We start from the raw sequence: 18,414 nt of genomic DNA, 5'->3' as shown, positions 1-18,414 counted from the left end.
ATTTGAACATTTCAAGGACTACTGCTATACCAAATTGTTCTTAACTACAAGTATTAAGCTTTAAAAGGTACAGGGTACTTCTTTCAAATTCAAATTATTAGCTGCATGTCTCACAAGGATAATAAATCTATGCCTATTCTTGTCACTTCAACTGTAGCGGAAAGTACAATATTTGTGCTTTAAAGCTAAAAGCTTAATGCTTGCTAACAAAATATGCAGAGGATGCAGAGGATGTCTACACACCTTCTTAATGGCCCCAAAAGTGTACACAAGAACAGAACTTAAAACTCCTATATCTAATACTGATCAAATAAAAATATTTGGGAGAGTGCAACAATCGTATTTCATGGAAGAAAAAACATGGACTACTAAATGAAAACATACTGCATCTAGCCGAGCAAGTTCATTGGCACAAATCTTTGTAAACTGGAATATCACACAGGTACTGCTATGTATATGCCCATTTAGTATAACTTTCTCAGCGTCTTCTGTTGATTATTTATTGGGAATAGGATAAGGAACTAGTCTGCCTGACTAGTCTTACGAATCACTGGAGGTCTTTAAGAAATTTCCAAAGACAAATTTTTCTTGAAAAACTAAAAGAAAATACTACAGTTCAATTTCAGCAAAAGTGTTGGCAGCTGATTTGGACACCTCTTCATGTTCAAAAATTCTGAAGGAGTTCAAAATCAATGTGTTTTGAACAACCGAGAAGAACATCCGCTGGTTTTAACAGAAGAACTTTGCATTTTGAACGAAAATAGTTGCTAAGTTATTCATAAAACTTTTTAAGTTAATGGCAGAAAATAAAATACTTCACCCAATTAGCATTAGTTTTAAAGATTTTTGGTTCACCAAAAAATGTCAAGGTGATAATTTTTCTTCCTCTTTAAAAAAATATTTTGGAAATGGGTTCTATGTCCTCTAAGAGGATAAACGTTACACTCTCAAAGGTCATGGAATTTGTCTCTTGCCCATCTCACTTCTCCAGAGACTAATTTCATTCTTCAAGACTCTCTTTTGAGTCCACTGAGCTCAATATTGCATTGGTTTTATCCCATTTTCTGGACTATCTTTTAGTTAGAACTAGGCACCCCCTTTTCTATCTGTTCTGAAGATGATGAATTGTGCCAGAAATAAATGCAGATGTAATGAAAGTATATGAGTTAAGGTGAAAGTAATGGGTAAGGTGTGCTGTTGAAATGTCTGTTTTCAAACTCAGTTACTTACTGAGCAGTGACATTTTTCCATATCAATTTTTCAAACTACATTTGAGACAAGTCCTACAATTCATATACAGTCAAAACTCCCTTTCAGTCAGTGGGAATTCAGCCCTCTTGCAGCAGTGCAAACTGCCGCACTTGGCCCCAAGAATTTAATGTAGTTATAATGACTCATTATCGAATATTTATTTGAGTAAAAACTGCTTATTAAGTATATTCATCTCTGCTGATTAATGTAAAAACTGTTTAGTGAAAAGCTGTTTTTCTTTACATCAGTATGCAGTTATTTAACTGAAAGGTTCAAAGGGACACATCTAATTACGGTGTTGCTTTAAAAGTATTTAAGCATTAGTTATTAAAATATCATTTAAAATATGCTTAGGGACCTCCTGTAGTGCTGTTAAAATGCAAAATTCTGTTTTTAGACTAGTACTTACAAGAGGTGTCCTTTCAGTGCTGAACAAATCCTTCTAAAAACTGCTTAATGTAGAAAGAGTGAACTGTTTCCTGTAAAACAGCAAGAAGTTAGAAGAATCTCAGTGTGTGTAGAACATACATGTCTCTGCTCAGGCTGAGAATAATGATTCAAAATAAAAATCAGTGACACGATTACAGACTGGCAGTTAAGAATCCTATTGTTGAACTGGCATTTATGGGGAAAGCATCTAGTAACACTAAAAAAGAGTTGGCCATGAAATCCACTGTCTGTTATCAGGGGAATTAAAATGCCTATTACCATATGCAGCAAAGCAAATTCAGCTTGTTGTTTATCATCTTGAAATAGTTGTCCTCCAATTATTTTTTACCTGGCTGTGAGAAAATATCAAAAGTATCTTGGCTGTGGTCTAGTGTTCTGGTCATCTGGTTTTTGGGGATACTTTTCCCCCTAAGCATGTGCTCTTCCCTCAGCCTGTGGAGGAGAGGCCAAGCTCTACACACCTAACATCTGTGAAGAGGACAATCAGAAAGGGTGTCTTTGCCCAGTAGCGTGACATGTCAAAAGTCTAGTACAATGCTGTTTCACCGAACACACGTAAGGAATTTGGATAAAAGTAGGCACAGCCATAGCCAGATGTATGGATGATACAAACCAGATACTCTTCCAGCAACTTTATACAACAAAGAAAGTGTAACGTGGTGGAGCTGTTTATCTGCCGAATTTGAGCAGGAACAGTAGAAGTCTGATCAGCGCTTCCTGGCCGCAGAACAATTTTTCTCCCCTGCGGCTTAGGTACATAGTAACTATCCTTGCTGAACTATTAAAGTACAGGTTTCCAGTCTTTCACAGATACAAGGCATTAAGAAAGCCTGTTAGATTCTTTTCTCACTAAGCACCTGAACTGCTCAGTTAACCTCCTTCTGCTCTTAAACTTCAAGCCTACGTATTATTCTTATTGATTCTTCCTTCCTTTCTTTCTTTCCCACGTTGGTGTTAATGTTATTGATCCTTCTGACTCACCCTGTAATTCTGTCACTTTGTTTTCTTCTCTGCCTTTTGTTCTCATTTCACATGAGGGGATCTCTGCTCCCCACTCCCTGTCCAGGGCCTGGTTTGTGTACCTGGGTACCTCCAAGGTTAGTCCACGTGATGGCTGCACCCAACAGGGACAGAAGAGTTGCAGAGGAAGAAGGAGGGCAGAAATGCTGCAGAGCATCTTGCAAAGTGTATTTCCAGTTAATGTTAATTAGCGACAAATCCCCCTGAGACTGCTCACTGGAGGGACAGGCAATTGGCTTGCTCCTTAAAATCTCTTGTCACGCTGTCAAGTTTGTGTGCACAACGATCAAATGTGAAAGCTCTGAGATTGCTGCCTCTGTCACAAACTGTCTCCTTGCTTCACTTTGCTCCAGGTTCCCTGTTTGCATCTATCTGTTTTTTCCTACTGCGAGCAAGCAAAGGATTGCCATTTTGTCCCATGTTTTTATTGCCCTACCAGAATCAGAGCATCAGGCTCTGCCAGGTATCATGGCTCACTAATAGGGCTGTCATGATTTCCTTTAAAACAGGTAAAAACGATAAGTTGCAGCTCTCCTCCTTTACTCTTGCTCTCGTGCAGGTAGTCACAGGCAGCCAACCTCTGGGCTTGCCTAACAGATCCTGAGAAACAGGTCATGTATTAGGGACATTTACAGAGCACACAGGGAATGGAAACGGTTTGGATCGACCGCCTCTGCAGTTAAGCTCCGCTCTCAAGTGACAAGGGTTGCTCTGACCTCACATAACGCTTCTGACTCACAAAATTACCCCAGGTAGAATAGGCACAATACAAAGAAACACCCAAAGGAATAATTATCACATGCAGAAATTTTGGAGTTACTCTTTCCAGTCAAATAATACCACAATGGAAGAATAGATCATTTTATGTTCTGGTGGCTACTGCGAAAGGGATGGTGACCAACAGTAATACATGTTCTGGACAGCAGAAGAGGTTCTTGCCCACCTTCCCTGGGGTCTGACAGGCTTGACAAGGTCACCATTGACTCTCTACTTCTGCCACTGGCGATAAGGAGCAAGAAAAATACAAGAAGCAAGTCTAAGACTTTACAGCACTGATTTAAAAGTAAACTTCCTTAACTTGTGATCTAATTGTAAACTTACTCTGGAGATTTACAAACATACCGTTGCACTACTAGACCTGAGAAGGGCTGCTTTAAATAAAAACAATAGAAAAAATAGAATCCAAAACCACAATATCTGCAGCTTTCCACTTTCAGCAACTTGGAATAAAAAAGTTTTCAGTAACATGATTATAATGCTTGCTTTCCCAGTAAATAATTATTAGCCTCTGGCTCAAAGCTGTCAGCTAGGTGAAGGACCGTTGGTGTTAAGGAAGCTCTGGGGCAGACATTGTAGGGAGTTAGTTGTCAGACTCAAATCACAATTGCCTTCTATTTTTCCCAACAGAAAGTACCCAGATACACTGATACACTTCATTAAAAATCAGTGGCTGCTAGTTTGTGAAAGATGTGTCAAGAACTGCATGCGGCGTAGCAAAACTTCAGAAGTATGGATACATGTCTTCCATGATTACCTTTCCAAAATTGGCCTTACTGATTCCTTGCCTTTTATCTCCTAACCCTGCCTTCGGTATAAAAGGACTCAGACAAGGGAATAATAAGAAACTTTCAGTCTCCTATAAAAACCCTGAACTAATCACAGCACTGGTGCTTCTTTAGACCCCTACAGTGGGATCTAAGAGGCTCTTAGAGGGGATTACGGGCAACTCCTCAACACGATGCATGAGAAGAAGAGCAGTGTAGCAACAGGAGTCCCGGTCCCCGCTGTGAGACCTAACCGGGGCTAGCAGCAGCTATCAAACTCTCTGCATGGGAACCCAGCAGGAGAACGGCAACAGCTCTTAAACCCTCTGCAGGACGTTAGAGATGAGTACTAAAAAATACTAGAAAATCGCACAGGAGTACTTAAATATTACTTGATCATTAACATAGTAATTACAGCAGTGCTGCTCCTGTCTGATGCCACAATGTAAGAGGTTTCAGCATTTCCGTTATAATCAGTAGCAGTTATTTCCTGTGGTTCATTGCCCATAAAATGTAAACCAGGACAAAAAAAGAAGAGACTCTGCCATGATGACAATTAACATCCACTGCGATGCTTCTGCATCCCTGAGCTGCAAATCACTCTAGTGGGTGCTTCATCAGGCTTCAGGGGGCCACGCAAGGTACATTTGTTCCCGAAAGCTTTTAATTGAGGCTTTTAACTAAGATTTTTAATGGAATATTTTCTAAGGAAGTAGGACATTGCCTGAAGTGCTGCCACATTGCTTGGTCTTGGAGAGGTCACAGTGTCTGATCCTCCCAAAAGAGGTAGAGCACACTATCCAAAGACATGGAAACTGCACAGTATCTTCTGAAAACTACCCCAGATATAACTCCACTTGGCTAAATATATTTTTCTAAATATCAAAAATAGTCCAGTGATTCAGAAGTCCAAAGGTTCAGCTTTGGAAAAAGTCCACAGTGTAAACAAATAATCATGACGCAGATGCAGTCTCATGCAGGATTTGATCTGGCGGGTGCTGTAGTGAGGAAAGCATCTTTTCCTTGAAATGGTCACAACAGGAAAGCTATTGTGAACCCAGATAACCCCAAAAGAGTTGTCGTTAGCAGTATCAAATTGGTGCAAAGACTGGGAGATAATCAGAAGAATGAAGAGGAACTTCCTTTCCTAGGAGTAGAGACATAGCTAGGAAGAGCTTGAACTTGACCTAAAAGCTTCTTAACAGATATGGAGAAGATAAAATATGCTTGTCCATAATAACTGGTTCCTAGAGCCGTTGAAATGGAACCACTGAAACAAAAAAAATTTCACCAGTAAAGTTTTGGAGTGGGGACTCTGGATGGGGACCTTGTCAGTAGCCATATATTTACTCTGCTCAGTATATGGCCACATATTTCGCCTAGTCAAAAACTCCTACCTGTCTTTCTGCCAACCATATCTTACTATGCAAGGGCTTGATGAAAAGGGCCTAATAAATAAACATGCAGCCTAGAAACTATTTCCTCCTTAAATCAGGGTGTAGGTAATTAAACAGTTCAAATATCTGAAACCCTAATTAATAAATATGGGGTCTGAGTCTAGAAGGTAGAATAGAATTATAGGAAATGGGTCTGGAAGAGACTTCAAGAGATCTTCTAGCCCCATTTCTTCCCCAAAGCTGGCTCAACCATGCCTATGGCATTACTTACTAATGTTTGTTAATCTGCTCTTCAGAACACCTAAAGTTTTTGACAATGGCCAAAATATCCACTAGGTTCACTCTTTTCACTTTGTTTTACACCTCCTTCACTTGCCTCATATTTAAGAGCCAAGGGACTTTCTGAAGACATTTTTCTCTATATATGTTCTTCTATGTTCCTCTGACAAGGAAAAGCGCTAATCAAACTAAACACCACACCACCGCTTCTCAAATATCCCCATGTCTTTTTTTTTTTTTTTTAAGCCTTTTCACTAATATTTTAAAGACAAGATTCTGGATTTGCTAGATTCTGTGGAATATACAGTACTGTTTCTACAACATTATAGACCCTAGCTATTGTGCAGAATGCATTTTCTAGGAAGGTTATAATCTCTGACCTAAGGAGGATATAGAAAGTGGACTATCAAGCTCTGCTGCCAACAAGATGAAACTTTGGAAAAGTTATGAAATATGAACTTATCTAACAAGCTACCACACATTTTGCAAATGGGAATGTAAATAATGGCTCCTACATACCAACCAGACTGCGTGATTAATTAATGCATTACAAAAAAAAAAAAAAAGTTGACATTTACAGCAAGATTGGGTGACTCTCTCAGTGTATTATGTTTTATGCCTTTGAAGAGAATCGGTCAAAAAATTACAACATTCAATCAACTTGAACTGTTTGTATTGATCTGCATAGAAGACTGGAAAAAAAGATATATTGTCTCACTATAAACTTTTTCCCGGTTTTATTTGCCTTGCAAGATAGCAATAATTTTCTAAGCATAGACTGAGTGCAATGGCTCCATAAAATGGCCCAGGAGGCTTCCCCAGCATCATCAGAAGCACATTCTCTCTACTCAGAAGCCACTGAGCGATATTGCTGAGGAAATGGAGTCCCTTGGTATATTATTCCCACCGCTGCCATGATGATCCAGCACTCGAAATTCACTTGAAATACCTCTGGGCTGTGGTGACCATGATAAAAGTACTGTGTAGTGAATTCTTCTAAAACATTGCTTGCCATATGAAGGACTCCTTCAGAAATTAAATACTTTAGGAAATCATTTGAGATGAGATAATTAATATTATAATAATATTGCTGTTTAATGCTTGTTTTGCAACTTTAATGACAAATTAGTTTATTTTTTTCCTCTCTTCTTCCTTTTTTTTTTCCCCCCCTGTGTTCTAGTTTTCCATGACAAGATTGTGGTTGCCTTGAATTCATCTGTTAACTGAAATTACCCTCTAAGGGCTGAACTGATCTATTAGATTCAGTGCAGATAAGGTGTCTGGCACATAAGAAGATAATCTGGGAAGTAACTGCTACTCAGAGTACAGCTCCTCCTGTGCTCCTGTGCTTTACTCTCATAAGACAGGGAAGAGAAAGGGGGTGGCAAAGTAAGTTATCTCATCTATTTTCAGGGCGCAGCTGGCCAAGATTGAGCAGATTGAGTTGCTTTCAACTCCTTTACAAGAAGATTTCATCGACTATAACATAACATGTTAGTCAGATACAGTAAGCCAGACACAGAAGGACATCTGTGATATCCTCCACAGAAAGACCAACCAGGCTATTTATGCAACAACCTTAGAAGAGTCAAGAGTAAAAGAGAACCTCCTCAAGAAAATGGGAAGCATTTCCTCTCAAATTAATCCATGCCACTGAGCTGCCGCCACTGAGAAGAGCATTTGTCCCCAACTGTTTAACTTTGCCACGTTTTGTACCACCTGCAATGACATTTCATTACTAGAGAGTGACAGCAGCAAAACCACCATGCAGCTATCAGCAGGAAAGGAAATTAGCGATGATTATGATTAACAAAACAACTCTGGCTTAGCCTGTGTTGAGAGAAGACAGTCTCTGGAGGAACCAGATACGGACTGGAAGTATCAGGAATGAAATATGAGCACCACCACGTGGGTCCCTAGATCTGCTTCCTCCTTGTTTAGGGCCAAGGGACAGGACGTGGATAGGCTAACTCAAAATGAAGAGCATTGTTTTTTTCTGGGTTTTCTTCTGTCCTCTTTCACAAGGCCGATACTAAAACTCATCCTCCTACCTTCTCACCTGAATGAAGTCCAAAGAGGTATTCGGAAAAGACATGAGGTGTCATGGACTTGAGGCAATCCCTAATGAATACCCTGCTTGTCTGCAGCAGAAACTCCTTCCTTCGTTTTTTCAGTTATTTAAATTGTTCCCACAGGGCAATGCAATGTGGTGGCCTGCCTACACGTTTAAGGGATACGACTGAAATGCAAACTTGGTTTTGCCATAGATTTTACAGATTTCCCTTTTCTTTTCATCTCTGATTCAGACAATTATCTGGAAATTAGAGAAAAAGATGGAATAAGCCTAGCTTGTGAAAATTAGTACATGCAACATGTCCTGTCCTACTAGAGTGCTTTGGTTGTGCAAAGCACTACACAAATGCTACCCTTATTTTAGAGGAGTCTTCATTAAGGTATCAACTTAGGAAAAGGATGAGACTAGCTTCATATCCTTATGACATAATTTTCTTCGTTGCAGCAACTACTGAAAACATTTCAGCTAAACTGATGGACTCATATAAAAGCAACATACGTCATTCAAGAAGACGCATAAAGATCTTTGAGAGTTATCTGTGCTTCCCCCTTAAAGATACAATCTTGACAGTTTAAAGGGTCAACTAAAATACAGACTGAGCCTCCATGACAAACTTACTTATTAGTAAAAAGGAAAAGCTACTGTATATGTCTATCACTGAAATAAATGCAAATATTCTTTCATTTTCTCCTCTCATTAGCAAGGCATCCAAAGATTTGACAAATTTGCCTATGAAATTCTCTTTTAAGTTTGACTGCATTTTTCGCGTTTCATAGAACCAAAAAGAGACGAATACGCTTGATTAGGTTTAAAACCCCCCAAATGAGTCACCCTTTTTAATGAATTGTATAATGAAATTCAAATAATAAATTTATCTAAAACATATACTAAGTTGTGAGATGCATGGGATCATTTGCACAGGGTGTTGTTACCACCACCACACTAGACCACTGAAACATAACAAGGACATAACACTGCATATATGCTCCAACATCTATTTACACAAACGTCCACAAATGGGGGAACAGCCACAACCACTGCAAGTCACCAGTTAGCTCACTGTCCTGAAAAAGACCTATCCAAGTTGCCAATCCGAAGGAAAATGCAAGTATTAGATAGTGGACAACTAGGACCCAAAGTGCCCTACTCCTCCTCATAAATAACAGGGGAATGTGCAGCAAGCCATCTTCTGTAAAAGTTTATGTTTCTAAAATCACTTCCTCTCCATGCTTTGAGTTATCTCTAATTTGAGTGACTTCAAATTTTTGTTACAGAATGTTTTTGGGCAGGGTTGAGGATTTTCTTCCCACAACAAAAGAATGAGAAGGAATCTCTGTAGGAGTCTGTCCGACTGAGTGATTAGTTTAATACTGCTGAGATTTTATTGTAATATTAACGATGTGTTACGGTGCCTAGGGTCTTGGATAAGCATCATTTATTATTTTAAATCTGAACAAAAAAATAAAAGCAGGAGTCATAGGAGAAGCTTCTTGTTTAATCATATCAGCACTGTGGCATAATCATAGTCATATTAAAATTAAAATACATTATATAGTCTAACCATTTAAGAAACCACATATTGAAACTCTGGTTTTATTTAAACATTACGGAAAACATCAAGATCAGGGTGATGAAATTTATCACCGAAGAATATACTGCCACTCTGCTAGCTTAGTAAGAGAGTAAAGAAGGGACTCAAGCCACCATATGGGAAACGTAACAATCCCTTCCCTGTGATTACAAAGTAGATTGTTGAATGAACATTTTGAACCTCATTTGTACAGCAAGTCCAAGAAACTCTTCCAAAATTGGTAATATCCCCCTTATTTTATTTACACATTTTAATCACTACCTCTTCCTTCAGACTGCGATATATCAGCTTTGAAAGTGAAGCAAAAAGGAATAATTTGCAATCAATCTATAAAAATGAATCCATCTCAAATATCTTACGATTTTGTTTCCTCACTTCAAATTCATAAAAGGAGAAGATTATTGCTTTTCCCACCACCGTAGATTTTTTTTTTCTTTTTCTTTTTTCTTTTTTTTTTAATGTGAGCACATCTGGGTAGTTGTTGGCTACCCACTGCCACACATTATATACATTCTGAAATAGAGTGGGCATTTTGAGCACAGCTGTTTGTAAGTAATTTGCATTGCAGCTGGTGAACATGACCCATTCTTTATTTGTCAGAAACATGTATTTTAGGGAGGTAATCTGATCTTTCCTTATGAAAGATGAAGCATAACAGCAATTAAGTCAGAAGTAGCTTTACAATGAATTGCATCATGGAACTGATTGCTTGTATTAGCACACTACCATTATTAAATTCCACATTAGCTATGGTTAAGATAATATACTTTTGTACACCCACTCCTAGTACTTATTCAGTCTAACCCCATCTCAAAACCAGATGAAACTCTGGAAAAAAAAAAATCTGGACATCTAAGTACCAAAAAAGACAAAATGCTCTATTCCATGTGGCTCTGTTGTACACAGGGTTTTTTATTAAGCTCACTGTAGAGTGTCTCAGTTTTTTCTTCAAGGGAAATTCCTGTTGCATCAGTGAGAGTTCTGTCCGTCTAACGGACAAAGAACAGACAGACCTGAGCCATACGCAAAGTTATGTGTCATCTAAAGGTGGGAGCTACATCAGTTTCACTGAACTGGAACAAGCTTCCAAACAGAAATTTACACAGATCAAGTTTTCCCCTGATTAGGTAGAGAAAACCATCACCCTTCTAAATTGCTGCAATTTCTGTGTTTAAGCGAGGTCCCTAGGTCTCTTTTTTCTCTCATTCTTCTTGTATTCTGAGAGAATGCTCAGGATTCACATTGGCTACAATGAGAATTTTCCATCCACTGCATCTATCCTGTGGATAAAGGACAAGGTGCTCAAGGACTAGGGACGGCTATGGCACTTCAGGTTACGTTTCCCTTTCCTGTCAGTGTCATCCACTTTATTACAGAACTCTTTTTTTTTTTCTCATTTACTTCATCTTTTCTCCCATCTTTCTCCCCACATATGTCATGCTGTTAGAAGCAGCGCTGTATTTTTGCCCCATACCTGCACTGCTGTATCTACAGTGAGATCAGACTTTCTATTATACCCACAAGCTGTATTTCCTGTAATTACTTCACACATCTAAGCATTTGGTTATCTAGCTAGCTGAAACCTATTTCTGAATGGGATTATTTTTCTTTCTCTAGCCTTAATGAAAAGATATAAGGAAGGAGCTTTAGACCGACTTTCAGAAACGAGTCTTTCTTATCAGGAAACAGTGTTTTGTTAAATTTCACCAACAGAATCATAGAAGTTGGAAGACGATGAGATGAAACAATACAGCCAGATGGCCTATGCTAAAAGAAAAGGGGGCTAGGGTTCTCTCTGGTTTGGTGTGGTCTGTAGCAGTTATATACTATTTTCACTTGCCCAAATTGCATGAACATTTCTTTCGGAAATGCAGTAACCTTATGCAAACCCATTTAGCAGACCTACCTTTATAAATATGCTGCAACTCAATAGATGACGTACCTTTTTCATAGTCAGAAAAGCACTTCAGAACTGAAAGGCTTTTTTTTATCCTTCAGATACGTTCCTAGTGATTCTCACTGCAGCTGAAAAAAATGCAAAATGGCAGCCAAGAGCAAATCAATGCCCCCGATTTGGGAAGCTTGGTCGTAATCTTGAAAGAATTGTTTTTGCAGTAGTTGTGTCCATAGCCATCTAGGAAAGTTAGTGCCTCAAGGGTGACTGCTTACAGGCAATCTCCTTTTGAGATTCACCATCTGGTGGTGAGAAAGCTCACACTTCTTTCCCAGATTTGACTAGCTCTTTCAAGTATAGCTGTACTCCAGCGAGAGAGTGAAATCCAAGTCTTAAATTTTCACCTGCCACCAGACAGAACACTTATATTACTGGAGTACATTCATTCCAGTACTTCCAAGAGTTTGCACTTTTATAGTGCAATAGTTCCTTTGTGCAAAGCAAGAAGAATTCATACAACACTCTTGTATTAAGCCATAACTCCAACCCATGTCCAGAGCTGCTGAACGGTAGTAAGAAAATACCAGGCTGCGTAAAACAGACAGGCAGTCGTACCAGTTGGCTGCCACTCGCTCCTGAAAAACTTAGCAGAAAGAAAAGCAGCGGAAGCACCAGTCCCTTCTACTTGCACACAGAAAAGCAGCGGAAGCACAATTCCCTTCTACTTGCACACGGGGCCATGCTGTATCCCTGAAAGGCAAACGTGACAGACAGTACTTTTCCGTGTGTACTCCATCCCTTTATATAAATAGAGTTTTAAAGTATGACCTATGTGGCAAAGTTATTAAGTCAAACCCCACAATTCCCTCTACTTTCAAACATAAGACCCTGGGTTTTCTTAAAACGGAAATGATTCATTACCTAGAAACATGTAGAATGTCATAATGGTAATAGCCACAGGTATCCATTTACCGGAGACTCCCAGACTCGTCTTACATATACTGAGAAAACGCAAAGAAGCAATGCTTTACTAAGCTATCCTCTCTTCAGCTAATGTTCTTTTAAATTTCATTTTCAACCTTTTCTGCATTGCAGGAAAGTGTGTGTCAACAGACCGGAATTAAAAAGGTGACAAACTGTGAAGAATTAAAACTTCTAATTTAACAGATGAGCAACCGCAAATAACAAAATCTCAGACAAACACAATTTTAATGAAAGGTGACATGCCGGAGACAGGGCTTTTTCCCTTCTCTCTTCATCAGGTAACAACAAATTAGTTTAGGAAGCCACACAATAATGCTGTGAATGCAGTAACAAATTCATATTCTGAGCTGTTAGTTTTGTTTCCTTGTTTGCTTTCTGAAACCATATATGACACTTCTTTTGTAAAAGTGCATTTTCTTCACACTAGCTGTGTCAACATTTGTTCATGTCTGGACTAGCTCTCATTCTTATTACTATCAGGTATAGCTCTTATTTTTCATCTCCTCAGTGGAGCTTTATATTTTAGCCTGCTGAGTGATGGGGGAAGGGCAGGCACTGCAGCAGTTTTTCTGAAGTTTGCTAGCACCTTGCAGTGTTTCACATGTACAGAAATGGTTGGATCTGTGTTGTCCACTTGCGTACAATGAAGTTTTCCACTGCAGCAAACATCAAAAAAAAAAAAATTAGAAAACTAATCATGTATGAAATAACTCTAAAAGGACAATTCTGGATTTAAGAAATACTAAGTCTTCTGACTGACTGCAGAAAGAAACCAGAGTGAGGGCTGCCTATCCCTTTGGTATTCCAAAGACTGTACATATCAACTATTTGTTGATGAGATTTTTGTATGTACCTCCCACTTACTGCTTTGTAAATATATCCCTCAGCGCGCTTACCTGTTTGTTCCAGCACGCTGGCTCTAAATACTGGGTCAAACTCATAGTCTTTTACCAGTTGCTTTCAGAATGGTGGTTTTCCCCTTCTTTTTAAGAGAGTTAGCAGAATTACCACAACCGAGCAAACCCTGGGATTGACTGACTCCTCTTCTATGAGCAGAGTTTTGGCAATCTGCCTGTGTTTCAATCCTCAGTTTTAACTGTAACTACTGCCTCCCTGGCCTCGAGGAGCTTTTTCTTCTCTCCATAAACTCATATGTCTAAAAAAAAATTAAAAATTAAAAATTGTTCTCACAGTGGAGGACTTTTTTCTTATATCTAGATAGAATTTCCCCTAAAGCAACTTGCATTTTTTGCCTAGTGTCCTGTCACCAGGCACCCCTGCGAATCAAATACCTCCATCCTCCAGGAATAACTACCTTTCAGCGATCAGAAGACTGGGACTGAATTCCCAGAAGCCTTCTCTTCCCTAGGCTGAACAAACCTTTCTTCATACGTTAAGTTCTCTAACCCTCTGATCATCTTTGTGGCCCTTCACTGTACCCTCTTCAGTTTTGCAATGTCTCTCTTGAACTGGAGACACCAAAACTGGACATTATGTTCCAGATGGGTGCTGAGTGGACTGGAATAGTTGCGGCCCTTGAGCTGGTGCAGCCCAGGACATGGCTTGGGTTCACCGCTGCCAGGGTGCACTGCTGGCTCATTTTCATCTTGCTGACCCCCAGCGTCCCCAGCATGCCCAAGGCCATTTCAGCAGAGCTGCTCCCCAGCCTATGCTGCTGCTTGCAATTATTCTGTCCCAGGTGCAGGACTTCAAATTTTGTTGAAACCCAGGCAATTCTTGTTGGTTCTGTATTCAAGCCTGCTGAGGTCTCTCTGCACGGTCACTCTTCCAGTGTCAGGTTATGATCAAGGTTATACAACAGGGAACTGGAAGTTTAGCCCAGATCTACAGAGCGCCAGACCGGTGCCTTACCCTGAAACCACTGTGCCCTCTACATCCCACTATACTTAGCAGTACCTGCAGTGACAGCACTGTGGTGTGCTCCTGTAGGCAGAAAAGCAGATAACTGTAGGGTTATTGCAGTAACCATTGTGGAGCAAAGCTTTCTTGTTGCATCATTTCTGGAGAGAGAAGTTAAAATTCCTTATGCCTGGGAATCTTTTCTTCTTGAAACAGAAAGAATAGCTATGACTCCGCGCACCAGTACACACTGGGGCCTTAACCAACTCAAGAGCAGATTTGCAGAGAAGGACCTGGGGATCCTAGTGGACAACTAGGTGCCCTTGTGGCAAAGACGACCAGTGGTATACCCTCGGGCAAAGACGACCAGTGGTATACCCTCGGGCACCCTGAGCTTCGTTGGGCAGAGCACTGCCAGGAGGTTGAGGGAGGTGATCCTTCCTCTCCCCACAGCATTGGTGAGACATATCTGTACTGCTGTGTCCAGTGCTGGGCTCCCCAGTATAAATTAGACAGGGGTATATTGAAGAGAGTCCAGCAAAGGGTCACAAAGACAATTAAGGAACTGGAACATCTCTCATATGAGGAGAGGCTGAGAAAGCTGAGGAAGTCAACAAACCAAATCATCAATCAGCCAATATAAAGCAGCAAAGCTCTGCAGAAGTTTGTAAGCAGCCTTGCTGATTTATGCTAGTTTTGGATTTTGGCCCAGTGGAAAGCAATCTGCCTATACCAGAGATGAATGCAATACTCTTTGAGTATATTCAGCGGTGAATTAAAAAGGCATTAAGAGTGCTAAAGTCTACCTTAAAAGAAATGGCTCAATCAACTTCACCCAAAGAGTGTATTTTAGATCAATGCATACGAATGTAATCAGTGATTCACTTACTGTTGGCAAGCATCACTTGCCTACCTCTCTCTTAAGATCACACAACAGAAATATGTTCTCAGCTGCATGCAGTTAAACATGAGTACCAAATGAGTACCAAAAAGACATCTTCAATGACTTACTAAATAAATTTCAATTATGTGAATAAAATAACCAACAAAACTGATCCAGATCCTGAGAATGAGAGTTCTCATTCTCAGTGAGGGCTTACTGGGAGTCTTCAAGGTTTCAGGGTCAGCTCTCAGTATCATTTCCAGCCAGTGGTCTGGCATGTAACTCCCACAACAGTTGATAAGATGCATGCAGAGCACCCTAATTTTTACATCCTCTGTACTCATATACTGGAAAATATTCTCTCATTTATTTCCTCATCCATGGCAAGTGCCACAATAAATCAGTCAGTGGGTGCTCTCCGTCCCTGCTAAGACCTTGGGAAAATCACAGTTAATCACAAGGCTCTCCCACAGCCTGTTGTTTCTTCCGGAGTGGTTGGAAGTACAGTGATTATTTATGTTATTACATGCTATGAAGGGGTTGACACAAATTCACAGACACAAGAGGCTAAGTTGTTTGGATAGTATCCCCGCTATACTGTACAGAAACACTACACATAATGAGGTTTCAGTTAAACCTGGATTTCAGAGGTCTGTCTTGAATCTCGTATCCAAATTAAAAACAAATAAAATGAAATAAAAATATGACCAGCTACTTGTAAAAAGGATGGAATCTGAGCATCTCTGAAGGTGAACAGGGAGTCCAGCATATGGAGGTCCTGCTGGCTCTTGGTTTGGAGGACTTCCTCAACAGCAGCCTGGCCTGCAGTCCCAGCTACTGTCTAAAGCAGCAGTATTGAGAGGACAGGTGGGAGGATCATGTTTTCTCATTTATAAACATAAAAGATTTGTGAGACCTAGAGGTGTTTTTATGAGGATGTTGTTTTTGTCAGACTGCACCACAATGGCATTTAATATCAAGCCCTCTGTCAACTCTTAACAGTAGAAAGACAAGACTGAAATAATACAGAAGTATGGCCTGATTTGCTGGAACAGTTTTATGTAGGTTTACAGTGGCACATAATAAAGCATAAAAATGGAGTATGTAAATATAAGCAGCACAAAAGCATTGGGGTTGTGGAAAGGCTTTCTCTTCTCAAAAATCTGACAATAACTGGTACTAACAGATGTACAGCAGGGCTGCCGCCTGCAGCTCTATGCAACCACCTCACACTGTTCATCCCACAGGTGCCATCTACTCCTCTGCAGCCTTCACACCGTCTTCCTCATCTACTCGATTTGCTATACTCCCCAGCACTTTAGATGGAGACATAGGTATGAGCCCTCCACACTCACTCACACACCCTCCCCCCTCCCCATATTACCTACTTACTCACAAAACTTAGGAGTCTCTCCTACATACCTCTGCATCACTGAGTATTACTAAATTTTTCACAGAATCACACCACAGTTGAGGTTGGAAGGGACCTCTGGAGATCATCTGGTCATTTAAGTTATATTAGGGAATGATTTCATGAATGCAGCGTAGGGGACTTACTGTTTCTATCGCCTACACGTGACACTTTGGCAGTGCGAGTGCAAAGTGTATACGGCAATGACTGTTTCCCTGTGTAGCCCTCCAGTGACGAAGCGCCGTGTATTTTATGTAATAATCTGAATTTAAAGCAAATACCAAGACTTACATTTTCCCCCTCTGACACATAATATATGTTACAGTATGAACTAGCTATGCCTTTTTAGACTGTACCTAAATTTCATCATAAATGAGTCTGTTTTATGCATGTTTGGGGAAAAAGGACTTCACCTGTTAACATAATCCTACAATAAATAATGGAACTGGGAGATCATTCTGCTTAGATTACAACTGGCAATTGTAATAGCCTGCAAAAGTAATAGCAAGGAAATACTGGAAATTATGGAAAGAAATAGCTCGGATGTGTCCAGTTTAGGAAAAAGAAAATGACCACTTACAACCTCACATGAAATCGATTGGCACCCATTCATTTTGTACCACAGATGAAATAAATGTATTTTATTATCTGGATTTCTCACAGCAGCTAGGGACACCGGTCTGGACGATTATCACACTGTGCTGACTTGGTACCGACACAGATCAGAAAGAGAGAAACGCTGCCGCCTAACATTTATCATCAAAACATTAAGGAGAATGAACGTTTCAAAGGAGAATACAAATACATGGTAAAACAGTTTTCATCAGCAAAATAAGCAGCTGTCTTTGCACATTGGGAAAATTAATGTCAGGTTTTGGGAAGCATCATGGAACAGGGCAACTCAGATAAATATAAGATCTTGGCTTGTTCATAAGGAACTCTTTCCAAATCCATAGGGATAGCATGGGAGAAAACATTGACATGTTTGTTTGAGACTTCAGCAAGAAGATAAAGGAAGGCTGGTATCATAGGCTAGAGACAGTATTTCGAAGTACTTGAAAAATAGGATGGCGTTAGGTAATGAAGCGCCTAGGAATGTAGATAAGCAAATATCTACTTTTTTTATGAAGGGGAGAGTTAAAACAAAGAGAAATACAACACGAGAAGTATCGAAGGGGCAGAGTAGGGAAATGATATTTGCAGCTGCATTTGAGGAAATAAGAGCTGGCAAAATTTAGATTCATTGAGTCAGCTGAATAACCTTGCAGCAGCTGAATCAGGAGTTAATGTGCTAGCTGGTATTACATGTGAAAGAGAAGGACGAAAGAGCAATAGCTGGAGAACTAGGCAAGGACAAAAATGATGTGTTGGGTGGGAAGGAGTCTGAGAGAAAAATCATACATGAATTATCAAAAGAGGCAGAGAAGAGAGAGGAGTACGGAAAGGTGGCTAGGGGATGATCAGGAAATAGGAGGGGATGGGTCAACAGGAGGAGTTAAGGAAGAAAGCACATAAGCAACTTCCGTATATTCGGACAAATTCAGCCCCCATCTACTGTTGAAATCACTGCTGTTACACTAAAAGAGAATGTAGATCCCATCCTGAGCAGCAGAACATCAAACAAAATAACTAGTCAATAGGAGCGTCACAGAGTAAAGTCCCTTGGGCATATGCTTATTTTTTAGCAACAGCAGGTAGTGCCGGCAGAGTCTCTGTGACTGCTCAGCTCACTTCAGGTGATCTGAAGTGGCCTCATTGCATACCCTTATGAGGTAT

General features: G+C 40.0%; 1 long non-coding RNA gene across 2 annotated transcripts in view; it reads right to left on the bottom strand.

The window, feature by feature from the left end:
• LOC138067625 (uncharacterized) overlaps window positions 1-18,414 on the bottom strand; it is a 123,247-nt gene that overhangs the window by 79,249 nt on the left and 25,584 nt on the right. Inside the window, exon 1 of one of the 2 annotated variants that reach the window (XR_011141856.1) lies at window positions 1,661-1,724. The exons of the other annotated variant lie outside the window; for it this stretch is intronic. This is a non-coding gene — a long non-coding RNA (uncharacterized lncRNA). Of the gene's footprint in view, window positions 1-1,660; window positions 1,725-18,414 lie in introns of those variants that run through there. 2 annotated transcript variants of the gene reach the window in all.

The sequence above is a fragment of the Struthio camelus genome, chromosome 6 (assembly GCF_040807025.1).
Source record: "Struthio camelus isolate bStrCam1 chromosome 6, bStrCam1.hap1, whole genome shotgun sequence".
Taxonomy (NCBI): domain Eukaryota; kingdom Metazoa; phylum Chordata; class Aves; order Struthioniformes; family Struthionidae; genus Struthio; species Struthio camelus.
This window is presented reverse-complemented; position numbering and strand designations above follow the sequence as displayed.